Here is an 18140-nt window from a genome sequence, read left to right on the forward strand (position 1 = left end):
ATGTCAATATCTAAACCTACGATTCCTTCTCTTGATTTGGAATTTAGGCATGATATATGTTAAATTCTGTTTGGGGATATCGGGCTGGGTGAAATCAATATAAATATGTTGTGCATCTTTTGAACCGGGCCATAGCAGGCCCAGCTGACTGGAGCTGGCCTGTAACTCGATTGATTCAAAAAAAAATTTATAAGTCATAGTATACAGATGTTAATGTATGTTGGCTGATTTCATCAAAAAAAAAATAAAATAAAATAAAATAAAGGGGAATGGTGGATTTCATATTCTTTTTCATTAAACAGAAGGGATTCGTTCGTTTTATGAACCTACATATATATATATATATATATATATATAGGAAGGGGGTATCTCAATCAGGTCGAACTTGCAGTCTTATGAAATCAGTCACGATTTAGGCACTTATGGATTTACGACATATTTTCTTACTGTCTCTTTAAATTCGATTTGTTAAAGGACTGAATCTGTGCTTTCCTTGCGGGTATGCCTCTCTGTGTAAAAATTTAAGTAGCTATGTTATGATCTAACATGCTTGGCATTGACTGATGTTCAGAAAATCAAGATTTTTCCTTCTTAATCGAATTTCAGAATGTAGGAATAAATGACAAGTAAATACAACACATAATATAGTTAGGAAATGGGATTTAAACAAGAATGCTTTACCTGTCATACCTAGTTGTGAACCTGTTCATCTGAAATCAACATCTGTGGCTGTTGAACCAAGTTTTTAAATGGATATTTTATTGTATTCTGTGTAACTTTAGTGAAAACTTCTTGTTATTTAATGTTAGCTGCATGATTTGACTAAGGTATACTCATTTGGTTATCGTGTGAATAGCTGATGGGGTTATATGCTTTTCAATATGTGGTGGCATCGAGAGTATTACTGGCATTATACAAACTGTATTTTTTTTCTTCCTGAAAATCTATGGCATTTCAATATGATTGGTTGAGATGTAGTCGGCTGGACTGAGTTGACTATATTTCTAGCTAGGGGATTGGCGGGTCTGGGATTGTTAAGCCCGACTAACTTCCCTAGCATATGGCAAAGCTTAGACTTCTGCCCTATAATTGGTAAATGTTATTTCTGCATCTCATGATACTGGTTGTGCAATCATGAATGCGAGCATGACTCGATTACTGATTTTCTTCGTGAGAATGTATGCTTGATGAATATGTAAAGTTTCACATGTACACTCACACTCAAATGAAATGTGTATATATGTATATGATGTAAGTACCGCTCATAGTGAAAATACATATGATTGAGTAATTTCATGTACATGTGGGTTTATATTTGCATGAATACACATGTGTTTGACATTTTGGCTTAGTGTATGAATAAACACTACTTTGGTTGTATTATGTGATGCATCGATGGCCTAAATGGACCATCACCGGCTTGGAGAGCCGTGAGTTTGGTTTTCTTTCACATAAGTTTTAACTGCATCACTTAAACCACATAAGATGGTTTGACACATTACTACACTATTCTAGTGGTTTATACGGGCTGGAATCCCGAATGGGTCCCTGCAAGGGAGGATACGGGGTTTTCACTTTACTTTTGCATATGTGTGGCAAACTTAAAGAAATAGACGTGTGCATTTAATAGGGCATGCATATGGAAAGATGGAACTTAAATGAAAGATAACAGAAGAAATCATGCATTGCACATAATCATGCATTTTTCTGTTATGCATTAGATCATGCATGTTTGAATCATTCTTGATATCATGACATCATTTGGTGGTAGCATAGGATTTACTTATTAAAATCATGCTGCAAGATTTGGAAATTTAGTTTTTGATATATGGTACTGATTTACTATTCTTGACTGGTGAGCACATGCAATTGTTGGTAGTTATAGATATTTGAAGGTTGCAAATTTTATATCTGCACTCACTCAAATCACTGCATGAAATCTTATCCATGTTCTTTATCTCACCTGATTTCTTTAGAAGTAGCTGTGCTCAGAATTTCGATTCTGACACTCTACTTTGTTGGTTTTTCACAGGAAAAGGCGAACAGGGAAGTTGGACATGCATCTGGGGATGGATGAGTTATACTTGGGCTTAGAAGACCTAGTGGCTCTTTCTTTTTGTCTTTTAGTTCGTTTAATTTCTGCAATTGTTACTTTACTTTCAGTTGAAGAAAACCTTGTCTTTGAAATTTTCTTACTCATTAATAAAAGAGTTTTAATTGGTTGATATGGATGATAATTGCAACTTCGTTTGTGGTGGTTGGGCTATCCAATGGAAAGTGGAACTGTGAGGACCCCAGATCTCTGGGAAGATTTCCGCAACTCTTAGAAAAAAAATATTCTGCATTTTTAAAGGGTCTGGATTGGGGTTGTTACAATTGTTCTTTGCCTCTGCGAATTAGGGAGAATATTGGGTGTAGGTAATATTCTACGACTCTCTTGTCCATTCCTTTCTTGGCCCCCTTTTTCTCGAAAATCATACCTACCACGTCCTCGCGCATAGGCAACCCCTGTGGCAAGAACGTCTTGTGCTCTAATGTGAGTGTAAGTGTCTTCAGAAAATCCCTTCAAAGTCACCTCATATTATAAGAGCTTGGCACGAAGATCTTCAAATGTAAGTAAATCAGGCAAACACAACAAGAAAGTAACCATCATATGATAATCGGGTCTCAGCCCGCTCAAAGTTTGATTAACCATATCTTTGTCACTAACTATGCATCCCACGATAGCCAATTGATTTGTAATGGTCTTCATTTTGTTTAAGTACTCCATGATATTCATGGAGTCCTTCCTCAGCATTTGAAACTCCTTTAAAAATAGTACTCTGGCCTGAGAAATTTGAAAATATGTCGGAACAAGTCGATGCCATAACTGCATAACTGAAAAGTCATATAGGATTGCCACAAGCACCTCCTGTGACAGAGTGGAAGTGATATAGGCAACCAACGCCTAATCTCGCTTCATCCAGGATACATACTCTGGATTCCTAACATAAGAAATAGAAAGATCTCCCTCACCATTCTTGTTGTCTTGTGGTATGAATTCTGGAGGAATAGGGACAGAGCCATCCCGATGTCCAGAAAGATCCTGACTTCTTATGAATGGGATGATTTGTCTCTTCCAGGTTAAGAAATTGGAGTTGTTTAGTTTCTCAGACACGAGTTGACTAAGAAAATTTGAAGAAAGACCAGACTGAGGAGTAGAAAAAGAATCCATATTCTATTGAAATCGAGATCGAGAAAGAATAAAGTCTTTAGGACTTTAGGATAAGAACCCAATCACAATAGGGTCTTCAAATAAAATTCAGAACAGATATTTAATAATTTCAGGGAATCTGCTGCCTTTTTTTTAATGATCTGCAGACACCCGAGGCAGAAAACCAGACTATGCAGTAAAGAAAAAACTGTTCTGAATAAAAATTAAAATTCAACCAGTAAGAGGCACGTTACTTTGAAAATAACGTGTTTTTTTATAAATGAGAAGAAATCCAAAAGAGAGAGGAGAATAAGTTCAAAGGTGATATCAGTTAATCAAGGCAGATCTGAGATCATGTCCAGATCAGAATCTGATCTGACGTCAATTTGGAAAAGTAGAGAGAACAAGTTTGACGTGATTTCAACCTTTGAAATCACTCATAGATCAAATTTGATCTTGTGTGATTATGTAAACTTGTTGTTTGGGTGAAATCACGTGCAACAATATGAAAAGAAGAACCGTAAGAGAACAGAAAATCAAGGGAAGAAAGAATGTCAATGTGAGCAAATCCAAGATTTGGATTTTAGAAGAAAGGGATGCACGCTAACTGGAATAGATTCACGATGTGATTTAAAGGAAGGGAATAAAAAGGGAAGAACGATAAAAAAATAATAGAAAGAGAGAAGGTAGGGAGAAAAGATATGAACCGAAAGAGAGATACCTCAGAAGAAGACAAATAAACTCGATTGGATGCTCATAAGAAGAACACGATCTTCAAGGTTGGATCTTCAGCTCTGATACCATGATAGAAATCATGGATTTCGTTATTCTACCACAAGAACAAAAATAGAATAGGAGAGAGAACGTGGCTGTTGCATAATCCTCAATTAGGGATCTGCGTATTAGGCATCTCATTAAGTATAAGGTAATACAAACATTAGGGGTACAAAAATACCCTTTACATATAGACTTAAATACAATTGAGTCCATCAGTTACATGTAACATAATAAACTCGGTTTAGGTCTGGATCGAAGATCCAAACCCAGATATATGAAGTACGACTTCTTTTCAGCCACTAGAGCCCAAGCCAGGGTAAAAAGTCCCAACTTTTCTTTTATAGCTTAAGTAATTTCGAAATTTAATGAATTAAGTCTCATAATTTATTTTTTTATTTTATTAATAAAAGAAATTAATAAATATTAACTTCTTATATTAGAGATGAAACTTTTGTCTAAGCCAACTATAAATAGAGGCCCTCATGAGAAGGATTAACAAGGTTAGTTATCTTTCTTTCTTTCTCTTTTCTTTTTTCCTTTTTGTTTTTGGGTTTTCTCTCACGTCCAAAACGTGTAGGAGCCTTGGAGAACCCTTGTGCCGCCATTAAACCTGCACTTAGTCGTTGGGTGGTGGTGGAATAGGAGTCGGATCATCTGTTTCTTCGTTCTAACCGTGAAAATCGATCGTAGACAGGTAAGATTTACATAGCCGATGTTTTTACACCCTTGCAGCATGTATCATTGAAGTATTTTGACTTCCAGCAACTTTTAATATGTTGTTGATCTGTTCTACATGTTTTCTTGTTGAAAGAAATCGTTTCCTGAATTAAAAAATACAAATATTGTATTTTTAACCAAAAAAGATTTTGAGAAACATGCGAAATTAGTGCTTTGTTATTATTTCATATTAGATCTAATCATATTATGATTTTTTATGGTGTTATTCATGTATTAACCTGTATTAAGTTAGAACAAACAAAAAATAATCAGATTCTAAGGGTTTTATAATCTTAAAAAGGGTTTTTACAAAATCGTTTTATGAGAAACCAAAAGTTATGATGACTGATAAATTTTTCTCGGCTAGTTTCGAAAAAAATTTGATAACTCTATGAATACCGGTCTTAAAAATCTAAATAAAATCACTATGATCATCTGCACATCTTGATCATGAAGTTAAAATCTTGTTTCGCTTATTTTGGATTTTTATTGATGCAGATATGCCTATTTTAACAAAATTTTTGATAATGTTTATAAGATGATTTCGACCCATCTTTGATAAACATTGTAAATGCCTATGAAAAATGACTAAATATTTTGTAAAAATTTTGAGTAAATCTTAATACCTAATATCAGACTGTCTAAAAAGGGTTTTGTCATGAAGATTCTGAAAAGAATTCAAGAAATACCTTAATTTTATTAAAATCCTGCAGATTACAGATTTTGGACAGAATTTTAATTATGTGTATTTATTTGTTTTGCAAACGGTTTGTTGGGTTGTATTCTTGACAGGAGCAGGTAACCACGGTAAAAATATCGTGAATTTATCAGCGATTTGCTATTCTTGACAGATTTTATAAAATTGGGTTAGCAGAAATCTGAATTTGTTTTAACAAATTATACTTGTTTTTAATTAGCAACGTGATAGAAACTTATGATTTTGCTATATTTCTGACATGTATTGCATATTATTAGTGATTTTATGTCATATTGTATCAAAATTAATTAACTAGCCATGTGAGAAGATCTGATTGTGATGTTTATGTGAATCGTATGTGTAATCCATGACTCTTTTTGCATTGTCCTGCAAATATATTATTCTAATTTATTCTAAAGGCATACTTAAATGAGATACAAATTGTTTGGACTTGTATCTCTTGTTTGCTTAAGAAACATGTGCGTATAATGTACGTTGAGATGGTCAATTTTGGCATACCTTTCTTATGTAATTATATCTAAGGTAATATATTGATTTATATGGTGAAATAATATATATATGACTTTCATCTTGTGTGCATAACTCGAACAATGTAGGAGTTACATATGTTGAGGTTTAGTTGTTTCGTATTATGAAATGTGCATGTTCACATATGCATGCATAGAACTCATGTTTTGTTTATACATGCTTCAAAGTTCAATTTACGAAAATACAATGTTCCTTGTGGCGATGATTGATGTGTAGGATAATATTCTTCTGTATGATATGATTTAAATGCTATGTGATATGAAAATACGAATGCATGCGATAAATGTTTAAGTTCAATAGTGAACTATGATTTATGGAACTTTATTTGGTTAAATGTGTGATTTTATGATTTTACTAAGATATGAATTGATGTATATGAATTGATGTATGATGTGATGCATATTGATTGTATACATGTTTGTGCCCGTGTTAGTGACTATAGACCCTGAGAGTGGTCAATTGTATTGATACATGTATGACAATAGTTTTCACTGAATATGATACTCGTTAAGGCACTGTTCCCAAAAGTAATACGCTAGAGCGGTAAGTCCTTGTCAAGAAATGCATTATCCAAGAGCAGGTAGCTCACGAAGACTGTATATTCTTGTGAGGAAGTGCATTGTACAATACCAGACAGGCCATCCGTCTAGGGCAGTAACTCTTTGTGAGGTCGTACATTTCCCAAACCAGGTGATCCGGCGTGAATCTTGTAAATCTTTATTATGAATAAATGAAATGTTGTGATAAATTATGATGATCTTCTGAGCTAATTAAGATAGCTATTTATGAATCTATAAATTTGACTTTTCTCTTGTAGCATGATTATATGTTGAACTCGGATGTGATAATTGAAAAAGTGTTTTGGGTCTGGATCTTATACCAGACCCGAGTCCATCTATGTACACTATGTATAACCTTTGTATACCTTTATTTTACTTCGGGTCTGGATATTATACCAGACCCAGACCCAAACCCAATGTACACTCAAACATATTAATATGCACACTTTAGGTCACGATTTCTAAGACACAGAAATCGTGACAGCCGCAGACCTCTTTTTCTTCCTTTATCCCCTTTCTCCTTTCTCTACAGGTTCCTGAGCCGATTTTCACATGGTATCAGAGCAAAGATCCGCCTAGGGTTGAAGAAGCTTCCGAAAGGTGCGATCGACCGATAAGAGGTTTGAGGTCTCCACTTTCTCCTGCCGTTCTTCTCTTTCTCAGTTTCTTTTATTTCTCTCTACCTCCCGTTTCTCCATCTTCTTTCTACTTCCTCTCTGGTGATTTTATACCCACATGAGTCTGGTATTCACGTGAATCATCATTCACGGACATCTTGTGCATCTCAAAAAAGGGGAAAAGAAATTCGGTTTCACGTGAATCGCTGAAATCGATTCACCATTCACGTGAAACCTCGATTCTTCCTGACCTCCTATTTCACGTGAATCCTTTTGCACCAATACCTCAAACCTTTGATTCCAAGTTTCTTTAGATTCTTCCTAACCTTCTGTTTCACGTGGTATTTCCAGATCTTGCGCAACAGTTTTTCTTTTCTTTTCTGCCCAACCCCTTTTGCTACCTACTGTGCATATCCAGATCTGACAGTAAAGTTGCGCCAGATTTGAGATACTAAGTGCTCTTTGCTGTGTGACAGCATTTTTTTTTTAAATCTGATTCTCTCCTTTCCATTTCAAGTGTCTCCTCTTCTAGTTCTCTAGTTGTCACAACTGAAAAGTCTTTTAGATTAGTACTCCGATTCAATTTTTTTTTACTTTTATTACGTCGATTTCAATCTTAAAAGTGCAAGGGAAATCTTAGGTTTGATTCCCCTTTAAATCTGACAGCCTCTGATTGTCAGTCTTAAGGGTTACTCAGCCAAAAAAAAACAACAAACTTCTCTAGCTGAAGACTGAGCACTTTGTGATCACTCTTGTTAAATTTACCCTTTTCATGGATTCTTATTCTTCTCAATCGAGTCTTTCTTCAAGCTTTCTCAATCAACTCGTTTCCCAAAAGTTAAACACCTCAAACTTCTATCACCACTTCTACCCTGTCTCTAAGAGGTCCTTGTTGCAATTCCCGACAATTGTACAACTCTACAACTTTGGGAGAAATTGGTTCAGACATATTCACAAGTTTCACAGACGAGAATGGTGTTTCTCAAGAGGGAATTTCAGATGCTAAAAAAGGATTCCATGACCATCATGGAATATCTCAACAAGATGAAGACTATTATAGACCAACTTGTAGTTATAGGATGTGCCATGAGTGAGAGTGACATGGTGCAACAAACTCTGAGTGGATTGGGACACGACTATAATATGATCGTCACTTCACTATTGTGCCTGCCTACTCTTCCTACTTTTGATGAATTGTGAGCTAAATTGATACAGTATGAAATGACCTTGAAGGGATTTTCTGAAGAAACACATGCTCATTCAAATTCCCAAGAAGTTCTTGTCACAGGAGTGACTTATAGTCGAGGACGAGGACGAGGAGGCCAAGGGCAAAATGGACACAGAGTTCGTGGATTGCTTCCCACTCCAAATATCCCTCAGAGACAAAGGTTCATCCCCACTTGCTTTCTTTGTAACAAAAGGAGACATATCAAGGGAAATTGTTGGCACAATCCCGAAAATAAAAGAAAGGCTCCACAGACATAATAAAAAAGAAAGTCTACTAATAGCAGAGACAATGGAGAGATTAGAGATCTGCTAATATCTGTCCTGTCAGAATTGAAATTAAAGCAAAATGATCAAGGCACATGGTTCGTTCACTCAGGGGCAGCAACTCACGTGACTAGTGATGCAGGTAAAATTTCTAAACCTATATCTTATTTTGGCAAGAGTAAAATTATCACTGGAGATGAATCCTCCCATTCTGTTTCTCATGTTGGAAAATCTGTCATTCCCATGTCACATTCTACTCTTGAACTTATTAGTATCCTTCATGCTCCAAATATCAAGAAAAATATTGTCTCGGTTTCTAAGCTTGTTGATGACAATAATGCTTCAGTCGAATTCACTCCCTTCTCTGTGCAGGTCAAGGACCTTCGCACGAGAGAAACATTCGCTGAAGGAAAGAGACGAGACAATATGTACGTCTTTGAAGAAGCTCCATGTCATCTTGTCTGCCCTATTCATCCGGATTCGAAGTCTCCATTAGAGTCGTGTTCTTTTTCTTCAGCAAATGTTTTTAGTATTTCTGAATGTAATAAGTTTTCCTTATGGAATAGTCGATTAGGACATTGTAGGAGTCATTTTATTGAGAAACTTGTTTCTAATAATCTCATTCCAAAAGAAAGTCTCAATGTGGATGAGAAAAGCCAAAAGTGTTCCAGTTGTTTTTTATGCAAAAGTCATGTATTGCCTTTTCATGCTATTAATAAGAGAGCTTCGAAGCCTTTTGAGGTAATATGTTCTAATGTATGGGGACCTGCAACAGTTGTCTCTGGATCTGGGAGCAGATACTACCTAATCTTTGTTGATAGCTATTCTCGATACACCTGGATATACTTCATAAAAAGTAAATCAGAAGTTTTCCTTTTGTTTCAAAACTATATTTCCTTAGTAAGAAATCAATTCTTTGAGTTCATCCAATTCTTCCAATGTGATGGAGGTGGGGAGTTCTCATCTAGTGACTTTATTTCTTTTCTTCAAAATAATGGGATAGGAAGAAGAGTGTCCTGCCCTCACACCCCTCAACAAAATGAGATTGTTGAGCAAAAACACAGGCATATCGTTGAAAGTGCCATGAGTATGCTCCATGATAGCAACCTTCCCATTAATCTGTGGACAAAAGCTTTTCATTCTGTCGTGCATGTGATCAATAGATTTAGATTGCCTATGGTTGTTCTAGAAAATAAATCTCCTTGTTACTGCCTTTTTGGAGCTCATCCTAGTTACCATGATTTGTGTGCCTTTGGATGTGTTTGTTATGTGCATATTGATCGGTCTCTAAGAAACAAGGCTCAGAAGTGCAGATTTGTGGGATATGTCGATGACTACAAAGGATATAGGTGTTACGACCCTGTCAACAAACGTATCAGAATCTCAAGAAATGTCATCTTTGATGAACACAATTTTGATCACAAAGCTGGCATATCGGATATGCCATGTACCACCACCGAATTTTATTGTTTTTGGCTGAATTCAGAACTTTTTGCTAGTTTTAATGAAGTCTGCTCTCCAGATTGTGGGCAGCAGGAAGAAGAAATACCTGAGAATATTGGCACATCGAGATTACAGAATAGGGAAGAAATACCACATGTACCGGGCAGATACAAGTGCATTTGCTATACTAGACAAAACGACAACGCCAGATCATTCAAATCACATCTCAGCAGCTGCACCTACCTCCTCTCATATTCTTGAGGCCAGAAGATCCAATCGCATGTGACATCCCATTGATAGGTGGGTCATTTATAACAACTTCTCCTTGGACTTTCAGCTCTTCTTAACTGCTCTGAATAAGGAAGATGAACCTATCATGTATTATCAGACAGCTACTTCTACTAAATGGGTAGAAGCCATGAATGAAGAAATGCAAGCATTACATGAATGCGGTACCTGGGAAAGTGTCTCCAGACCACCTGACAAAAATGTTATTGGATGTAAATGGGTCCACAAAATAAAGTATAAACCAGACGGAACAATTGAACGATACAAGGCGAGACTGGTTGCGAAACGGTTCACTCAAGAAGCAAAATAAGACTATGATGAGACATTCAGTCTTATAGTGAAAATGGGAACGATTCGAATTATTCTTTCCCTAGCCGTTGAACATGGATGGAAGTTGACTCAGCTTGATGTTAAGGATGCGTTTTTGCATGGAGATTTGAAGGAGGAAGTCTACATGGAACAACCCCCTGAATACCAAGAGCAAAACTGTAAGACACATGTGTGCAGGCTAAAAAGAGTTATCTATGACCTAAAACAAACATCTCGCTCTTGGTTTGACAGGTTCTCCCTTGAGATTCAGAAGCATGGTTTCTCGCGCTCCCTACTGGATCACTCATTATTTATTTTTAGAAGTCAGAATGTGATCACTCTATTGTTAATTTATGTTGATGATATAGTTATCACAGGAAACTCTGAGGATAACATCAAAGAAGTAAAAGACTTATTAGGACAGAGGTTCAAAATGAAAGATCTTGGAGTCTTGCGCTATTTTCTAGGCATAGAAGTCGATAGTCAGGCTCATGGCTTGACTCTCACTCAGTACAAGTACACGATAGATGTTCTCAGCAAGGCAAGTATGAAAGATTGCAAACCTTTAGCAACTCCTAGTGTGCTCCACCAAAAACTAAGTACGCATGATGGAGACCTATATGAGGATCCCACCAGGTACCGTAGTCTAATAGGAATGTTGCAGTATCTCATATTTACTCGACCTGATATTGTTTATTCAGTCAATCATGTGTCTCAATTTATGCATGCACCACGTACTGGACATATGGAGGCAGTTAAGAGGATACTCACATATCTGAAAGGGACCATTGGAGACAGCTTGGTATATTCTCCATAGTCGTTTGGCAAGAATGTGTGTGAACTTACTGTATGTTGTGATGCAGACTGGGCAGGAGATCCTGGTGAGCGAAGGTCTACGTCAGGATATTGTGTTTTTATTGGAAGAAACATAGTCTCTTGGAGTAGTAGAAAACAAAAGGTTGTTGCTAGATCAAGCACTGAAGTTGAGTATAGATCTATGGCTGCTGCTACTGCTGAAGTCACATGGGTCAGGCATTTACTAACTGAAGTAGGAGAAGCGATCTCCCCGTCTACCTTGCTGTGTGACAATCAAAGTGCTCTCAATATGTCATTCAATCCCGTACACCACAGTCGCGCTAAGCACATTGAGATCGACCAACATTTTGTGAGACAAAAGGTGGACAAAAAAGAGATTGAGCCAGAATTTGTTAACACTGAAAGACAAGTTGCAGACATTTTTACTAAGGGCTTGACAAAGGATCGCTTCTGGATGCTTAAAGGCAAGTTGTTCATGGTTCAGAACCATGATCAACTTGAGAAGGGGTGAAAAAGTGTGTTGGGTCTGAATCTTATACCAGACCCAAGTCCATCTATGTACAGTCTTTTGTGTATAACCTTTGTATACCTTTATTTTACTTCAGGTCTGGATATTATACCAGACCCAGACTCAATGTACACTCAAACATATTAATATGCACACTTTAGGTCACAATTTCTAAGACACAGAAATCGTGACAGCCGCAGACCTCTTTTTCGTCCTCTATCACCTTTCTCCTTTCTCTATAGGTTCCTGAGCAGATTCTCACAATAATCAGATTCTTATTGATTTTAGATCTTGATATGAGGTTATGATTGCTACGCTTATGTTAGCGTATAGGTGAATGACATCACGCCTACAAATGACTAGCCTGACTTATTAGGTAAATGATATATCACGCCTACAAATGATTAGGTTGACTTATTAGGTGAATGACGCATCACGCCTACATAGTTTTGTTGCAAATTATTACATTATGATTGTCTGATTCAAATATATTATACCTATGTATCATGATTAATGTATATCATGAATATCTAACTGATTTACTTAAAAAGTATGTGCATGTGTTTTACGCTTGAATGACCAAATATGATTTGACATATTGTTTATAAAAATTACGAATGTATATAAAAATGATGCAATGATTTGAATGTATGAGTGCAGAAGTGAGTGATCATGATCATCGTTGTGACGTTGGTGTCACGCCCCCGAGTAGAGTTCTCTCGGAGTGGCCATTTTCTCTCACGATTTTGGGCTCCGTCCTTGAGAGATATGACTCAGGGGGTTACTCAGGCATAATAAAATACATAGCATAATAAACATCCAAGCTAGTCGACTTGTTTCGGGTTGGTCTACGTTATATCCAGGTAAACCAAGAAATTCAAGATGAAACATAAATTACTTGATCACATTACTTTACTGCATTTTGCTTTACTTTATTTGATATTACTGCAAATTATTTTTGTTCCTAAAAGTTGGTAAATTCATGCTCATATATGTCTTGTTTTCATCTGGAGTTTGATGTTAGCATATTTAAGATTTGTTATTTCATTCTTGCTTATGAATTTTGAATTCATGAATATCTTGCAGAAATAAAATGTTTTTCAGGAGACATGTAATGGCCAAAGCGAGTGCAAGAAGTTGGAGGGGGTTGTGCACAATAATGTTTTCGATGATCCAAAGGGCTTCTTATTTTATTTAAATTTTTATACTTTTTGAATTGTTAAAAGACTATTTAATTGGACATTTGATTATGAGTTTAATTCTGAATTTCAATTATTTTGTACTTAGTCAATGTCTATTCAGATATGTAATTATAGCTAACGTAATGTATCCAGAGATTTAACCAAGAAACCAGTTTATAAAATTGAATTCAAAAATCAATATTTTTCTGATGTGTTTACTTACCTAATAATAACATAAGGATTTTTTCAGTTGGATGCTCTAACTTCGAACCATTTTCTACGGAGCTACTAAACGTCGGTGCATGCGTTGGCTGACTCCCTAGAGCTTGATTCAATTAAGGCAAAGCCAATGATGAAAAACTTGATATATTAATAAATTCTTTTATGTAATGGTTCAATCGAATTCGTTAATGGATGGTTTTATACTGAATATGGTACTAGGAGGTTAAGACACGCTCACGCTTGTGCTCAGGCGGGGAGGGGGGGGGTCTAGTACTTGGTACGGTTGGAACGAGTCCATTAATGAGACCGTTGTATTATTACATTTTTAAAAAAAAATAAAGAAAAGAGAAGAATATATTCAACCTTATAAAAAAAAATCTCTGGTATTTTTGGTTTGAAATTGTTCGAGCCGTTACAATAAAACTTTCATTCATAATGTTCAAAATCAATAAGGGAATCCTATTGAATCCAAAGTGAACCAACATGATGACTAATAAGACCGACAAGCAATTGTCACTAAAATGGCCCAACTTTGCTACAAGCACCTAACAAAAACCATAACAAGAAGGGTTTTGCTTTTAAGATCTCAAAAATCTTCAGTATTTTTCCTCTTTCCCTTTCTAAGACTTCTGTCACATCCATTGCAATTTGTGAGATACAAATATTGTATCATGCATGCAACACATGCTATGATTGCAGTATTTTGGGCACATCAAATATTCATCTTGGATTTGGCATGAGGTTCCATGCAGAAGAGCCAACTTGCCCGTGAAAATGATATCCAAAATGCACATTTAGAAGTTAAAACACTTCATTATCAAATTGTTAACACAACAAAACGCAGTACAATTTGAGCTATCAACCCCAATGCTTGGACCTTACCATACTAATCAGAGCTTGTGGATGCATTGGAAAATTAACTCCACCAAGTGACCACAAAATTAGAAGAAGGGCCTATCTCTTTTGAAGCCCACTAATCTTAATTTCTTATAACTTGCACATGCAATCATGTTTTGGTTTCTTGCTTTTACACATTTGATCCTCAAAGATGAATGCACAGAAATCTATGCAAGAAAATTCCAATAAGAACTCAGTAGGAATGTCATACAAGTCATTTTGAGAAATATCTAGCAAGATATCTAACTTAATTAACCAACAAAAATGCTTCCAAACAAGGCTAACATAAGGAGAAAGAGACTAGTGAAAGCATCTGCTTTTATTGATTTCAATATATATATATATATATATATATATATATATATATATATTCCTTATAAAAAATCAGTTTTCCTGCATTCCTTTTTTCCATAATAAATTTTGTCCCCTCTAGATTACATTAGTGCTCATTTACTTGTCTTTTTTTTATATACGTGGACAGGTGAAGTTTCCAAATTTCCTTTTAAAAAACATAATGCAATTTTCTGCACTTTCTTTTTAAATGCAACCAAAAACATGTATGTTTGGTTGCTCTTTTCAAAAATGAAAAAAAATCTCATGAGACTCAAAATCATATGATTTGGAATCTCATATGATTCCTTTCTCATGTTTGTTTAGTGAGAGAAAGGAATCCCGTTTACATGAGATAGTGGAGCTCCTTTGAGTCCTAGCAGAGAGGGGATAATGGGGCTCGCCAGTGGTGATTTTCGGCAAGCTCCCACTTGCCTCAAATGAACCAGATAAACAAAGGGAGTGAAGGGACTGGAGCTCACAGGCTGGCTAGCTGGCAAACTCCACCTTGCCGGCTGGTGGGTGAGCCAACAAAAATGGGGAAAACATAGGGGGAGAATGGAGCATGCCGATGGTGATTTCCGGCAAGTTCCACCTCGCAATAAAAAAGGAAATGAAGGGGCTTGCTGGCGAGCCCCACCTCGTCGACCAGTGGGTGAGCCACCAAAAAAGGGGAAAACATAGGGGGAAATGGAGAATGCCGGTGGTGACTTACGGCAAGCTCCACCTCATAGAAAAAAAAGGAAATGAAAGGGATCGCTGGCTGGCCGACAAGATCCACCTCGCCGGCTGGTGGGTGAGCCAACAAAAAAAGGGAAAACATAGGGGGTGGAGCATGTCGGTGCTGATTTCTGGAGAGCTCCACCTCAAAAATAAAAAAACAGCATACCTGAGCAGCTAGTTCCCAGCAACTGTGCTTCTGACAAGCTTCTCTGGCATTCTTTGAGGTATCTCCGGCTAATTTGTTGGATGAAAATCCAAACCCTCTGCAACCTCCTTTCATGCACAAAATAGAAAAGAAGAAAGATGTTGGGACTTGCCCCAACGTTCAAAAGCAGATGTGATTTCACATGAACCCGTGAGATTCAGAATCTCAGGGTTTGAGAGAAACCGAATCAAATATGATTCAGTTTCTCATGGGTAACAAATGTTTTTGTTTGGTTGTTGGTCCAATGAGATTCGAGATTTCGAATCTCATGAGGCTTAACCAAACATACCCAAAGATGCACTTTGAACAAAAAATTCTGAAATGTATTTAGCTATCTAACACCATAAGCAGCACTACCATAATACTTCCAGAACGTGTTAACAGACCAATCGGAAAATGAAATGGTTGTATCCAACACTAAATAAAAGATGCATCCACGAAGAGATTCACGGAATAAACAAACCCTCTTCACCCATCAAACAAACAAAAAGATCAACAAAAGTAAGAAAACCCCTAAGGTACCGTTTGGATGAAACCCAAAACCAGTCAACTGGGTTTTGGGTGTTAACCGGGCTTTCAGCCTAAAACCCAAGTTTTGGTGTGTTTGGGTGACACACCAAATCAAACCTAGCTAAGTGAAAAAAGGGGCCCCTCCCAGGTTTTCAACCTGGTTTATTGGGCGAAACCCCCTCCTCACACCTTCAACTCCCTCTCTCTCTCTCCCCTCCCCCCACCTCCCTACACACCAGTGAAGTCCGATCATTTTATGGCCGGTCACCTTCCAGAAAACTCTTATTTTTTTGTATTTTTTAAGCAATGGTGGTGGCTGGACAGCCATTTTCAGGCCAGCCACCGACAGGAAATGGCCGGCCAGCCACCCCTTTTTATAACAGGTGACTTCAGGCCGGCCATTTTCCGGCAGGTGGTTGGCCAGAAAAATGGCCGGCCCCCCTTTTTTCACATTTTCATGGTTGGCCGGCCACTTTCAGGCCAGCCACCGACCAGAAATTGGCCTGATTTTTTCTTTTCCTTTTTGGGTTTTTTGTGTTAGAGGCAAAACCTGGGCTGGTGAAAACCCAGGTTTTGGCCTCTGTCATCCAAACGGTCCCTAAACAGTGCAACAAAATTCTACCCAACTTCAAATCCATAGCAATAAGAAGATTACTAAAGGATAAAAAATAAGGAAAGAAAATTTTCTTAACATCAAACAAACACACAAATGAACCATCAATAACTCAACAACCCCAGACCCTATCAAAACACAACAACAACAAATACACGCATAAACAAAAAGTAAACAAATAAATAAACGGATCTCAGAGAACCCCAAATTTACCGTCCAACGAACACAAAAGCACAGCAACAAAACAGACCGCAGCCCCCAAGGTCAAGAAGCAAAAAAAAGATCCACCTCAACAAACAGACAAAAGGACCGTTTCATCGAACCAATGAACAATCCCCGAATCCCAAACGCCCGTCAACCAAAACCAAATTAATCAAACAAACAGTCCCCAAATCCTAAACCATCATCCATAAAGTCCAGACAATGAATCTAACCACGAAATCACGAACCACAAAATGATCATGCATCAAAACCAAACAAATCCACGAAGCAATCCCTAAACCCCAAATCAAACACATAATTTCAATGGACCTGCCAAAAAAACCCACCAACATACATATACAAAACCTTAATTCCCAAACCACCAAACACCTTCCAGAAGAAACACCAAAAAAGTGAAAAGAAAAAGGCGAAAAGAAAAGAAATAGAGATCGAATCTACAAAAACGGGAACAATCCAGCGACGGAAACAACAGGGAAAGAAGGTGGGGAATGGGGGGACGTGCCTGGCTGAACTTGAGGGGGGTCTGCTCGCCGGCGAGCTGGAGGTTGCCGGAGACAGAGACGAGCATGCCGCCGGCTGGACCGGAGGGCTGGCAGTCGACGGTGCTGATGGAGTGCTGGCACTGCTGGAAGGGGAGGGAAGTGAGCTTGGCGGCAATGGCCTGCGCCCCCTGGATCTTCTGCCCCTCGAACGTCAGCATCGATGCCTCCTGGTAGAGGTTCGCCAGCCCCGCCCTGTTCCCGTCGAACGTGCTGTAGTAGTGCTCCACGAACGCCTTGGACACCGCATCAGGATCCATCGACACTCTCTGCCACCCCTTCATTAGAGAGAGATGGTGGCGGTCCTGGCGGAGGGAAATGGCGGGACTATTTATGGGAAGATGTAGGAACATTTTTGTCATTTCCTATTCGGAGAGAGCGATGGCGTGCAACGTACGACCGGGTGGCTCGTTGGAGAATCAGTTTTTAGTTATAAATCGAATCGGTTTTTTGTCAACCCGGAAGCGGTTGGGTGCCCCGACCCGCCCAAATAACAAAGTGCTGGTTTAATGTCGGGTCACGAAAATGGAATCCCAAACCCGGATCCTTATAATTTTAGAAAAAAAAATCTTGAAAATACATATAAAATACGCAGGTTGGGTAAGGTGCCTAGCAAAAAAAAGTGGGTTGGATCGGGTATCAGGCAAAAAACATGACCCAAACTTGGCCTGCATATTGCTCTAGTCGGGTTCGGTTCAACCCAAATATTATTAGGGTCAGCATTTTGCATGCC

The 18140-nt window shown here is 37.7% G+C and overlaps 1 pseudogene; it reads right to left on the reverse strand.

Moving 5' to 3' along the window:
• Positions 1–15854: 15854 nt before the first annotated feature.
• Positions 15855–17864, reverse strand: LOC149851427 (nuclear transport factor 2A pseudogene; annotated as a pseudogene).
• Between the last annotated feature and the right edge of the window lie 276 nt (positions 17865–18140).

Source organism: Nuphar pumila, chromosome 1, assembly GCF_984573655.1.
Source record: "Nuphar pumila chromosome 1, dmNupPumi1.hap1.1, whole genome shotgun sequence".
NCBI lineage: Eukaryota > Viridiplantae > Streptophyta > Magnoliopsida > Nymphaeales > Nymphaeaceae > Nuphar > Nuphar pumila.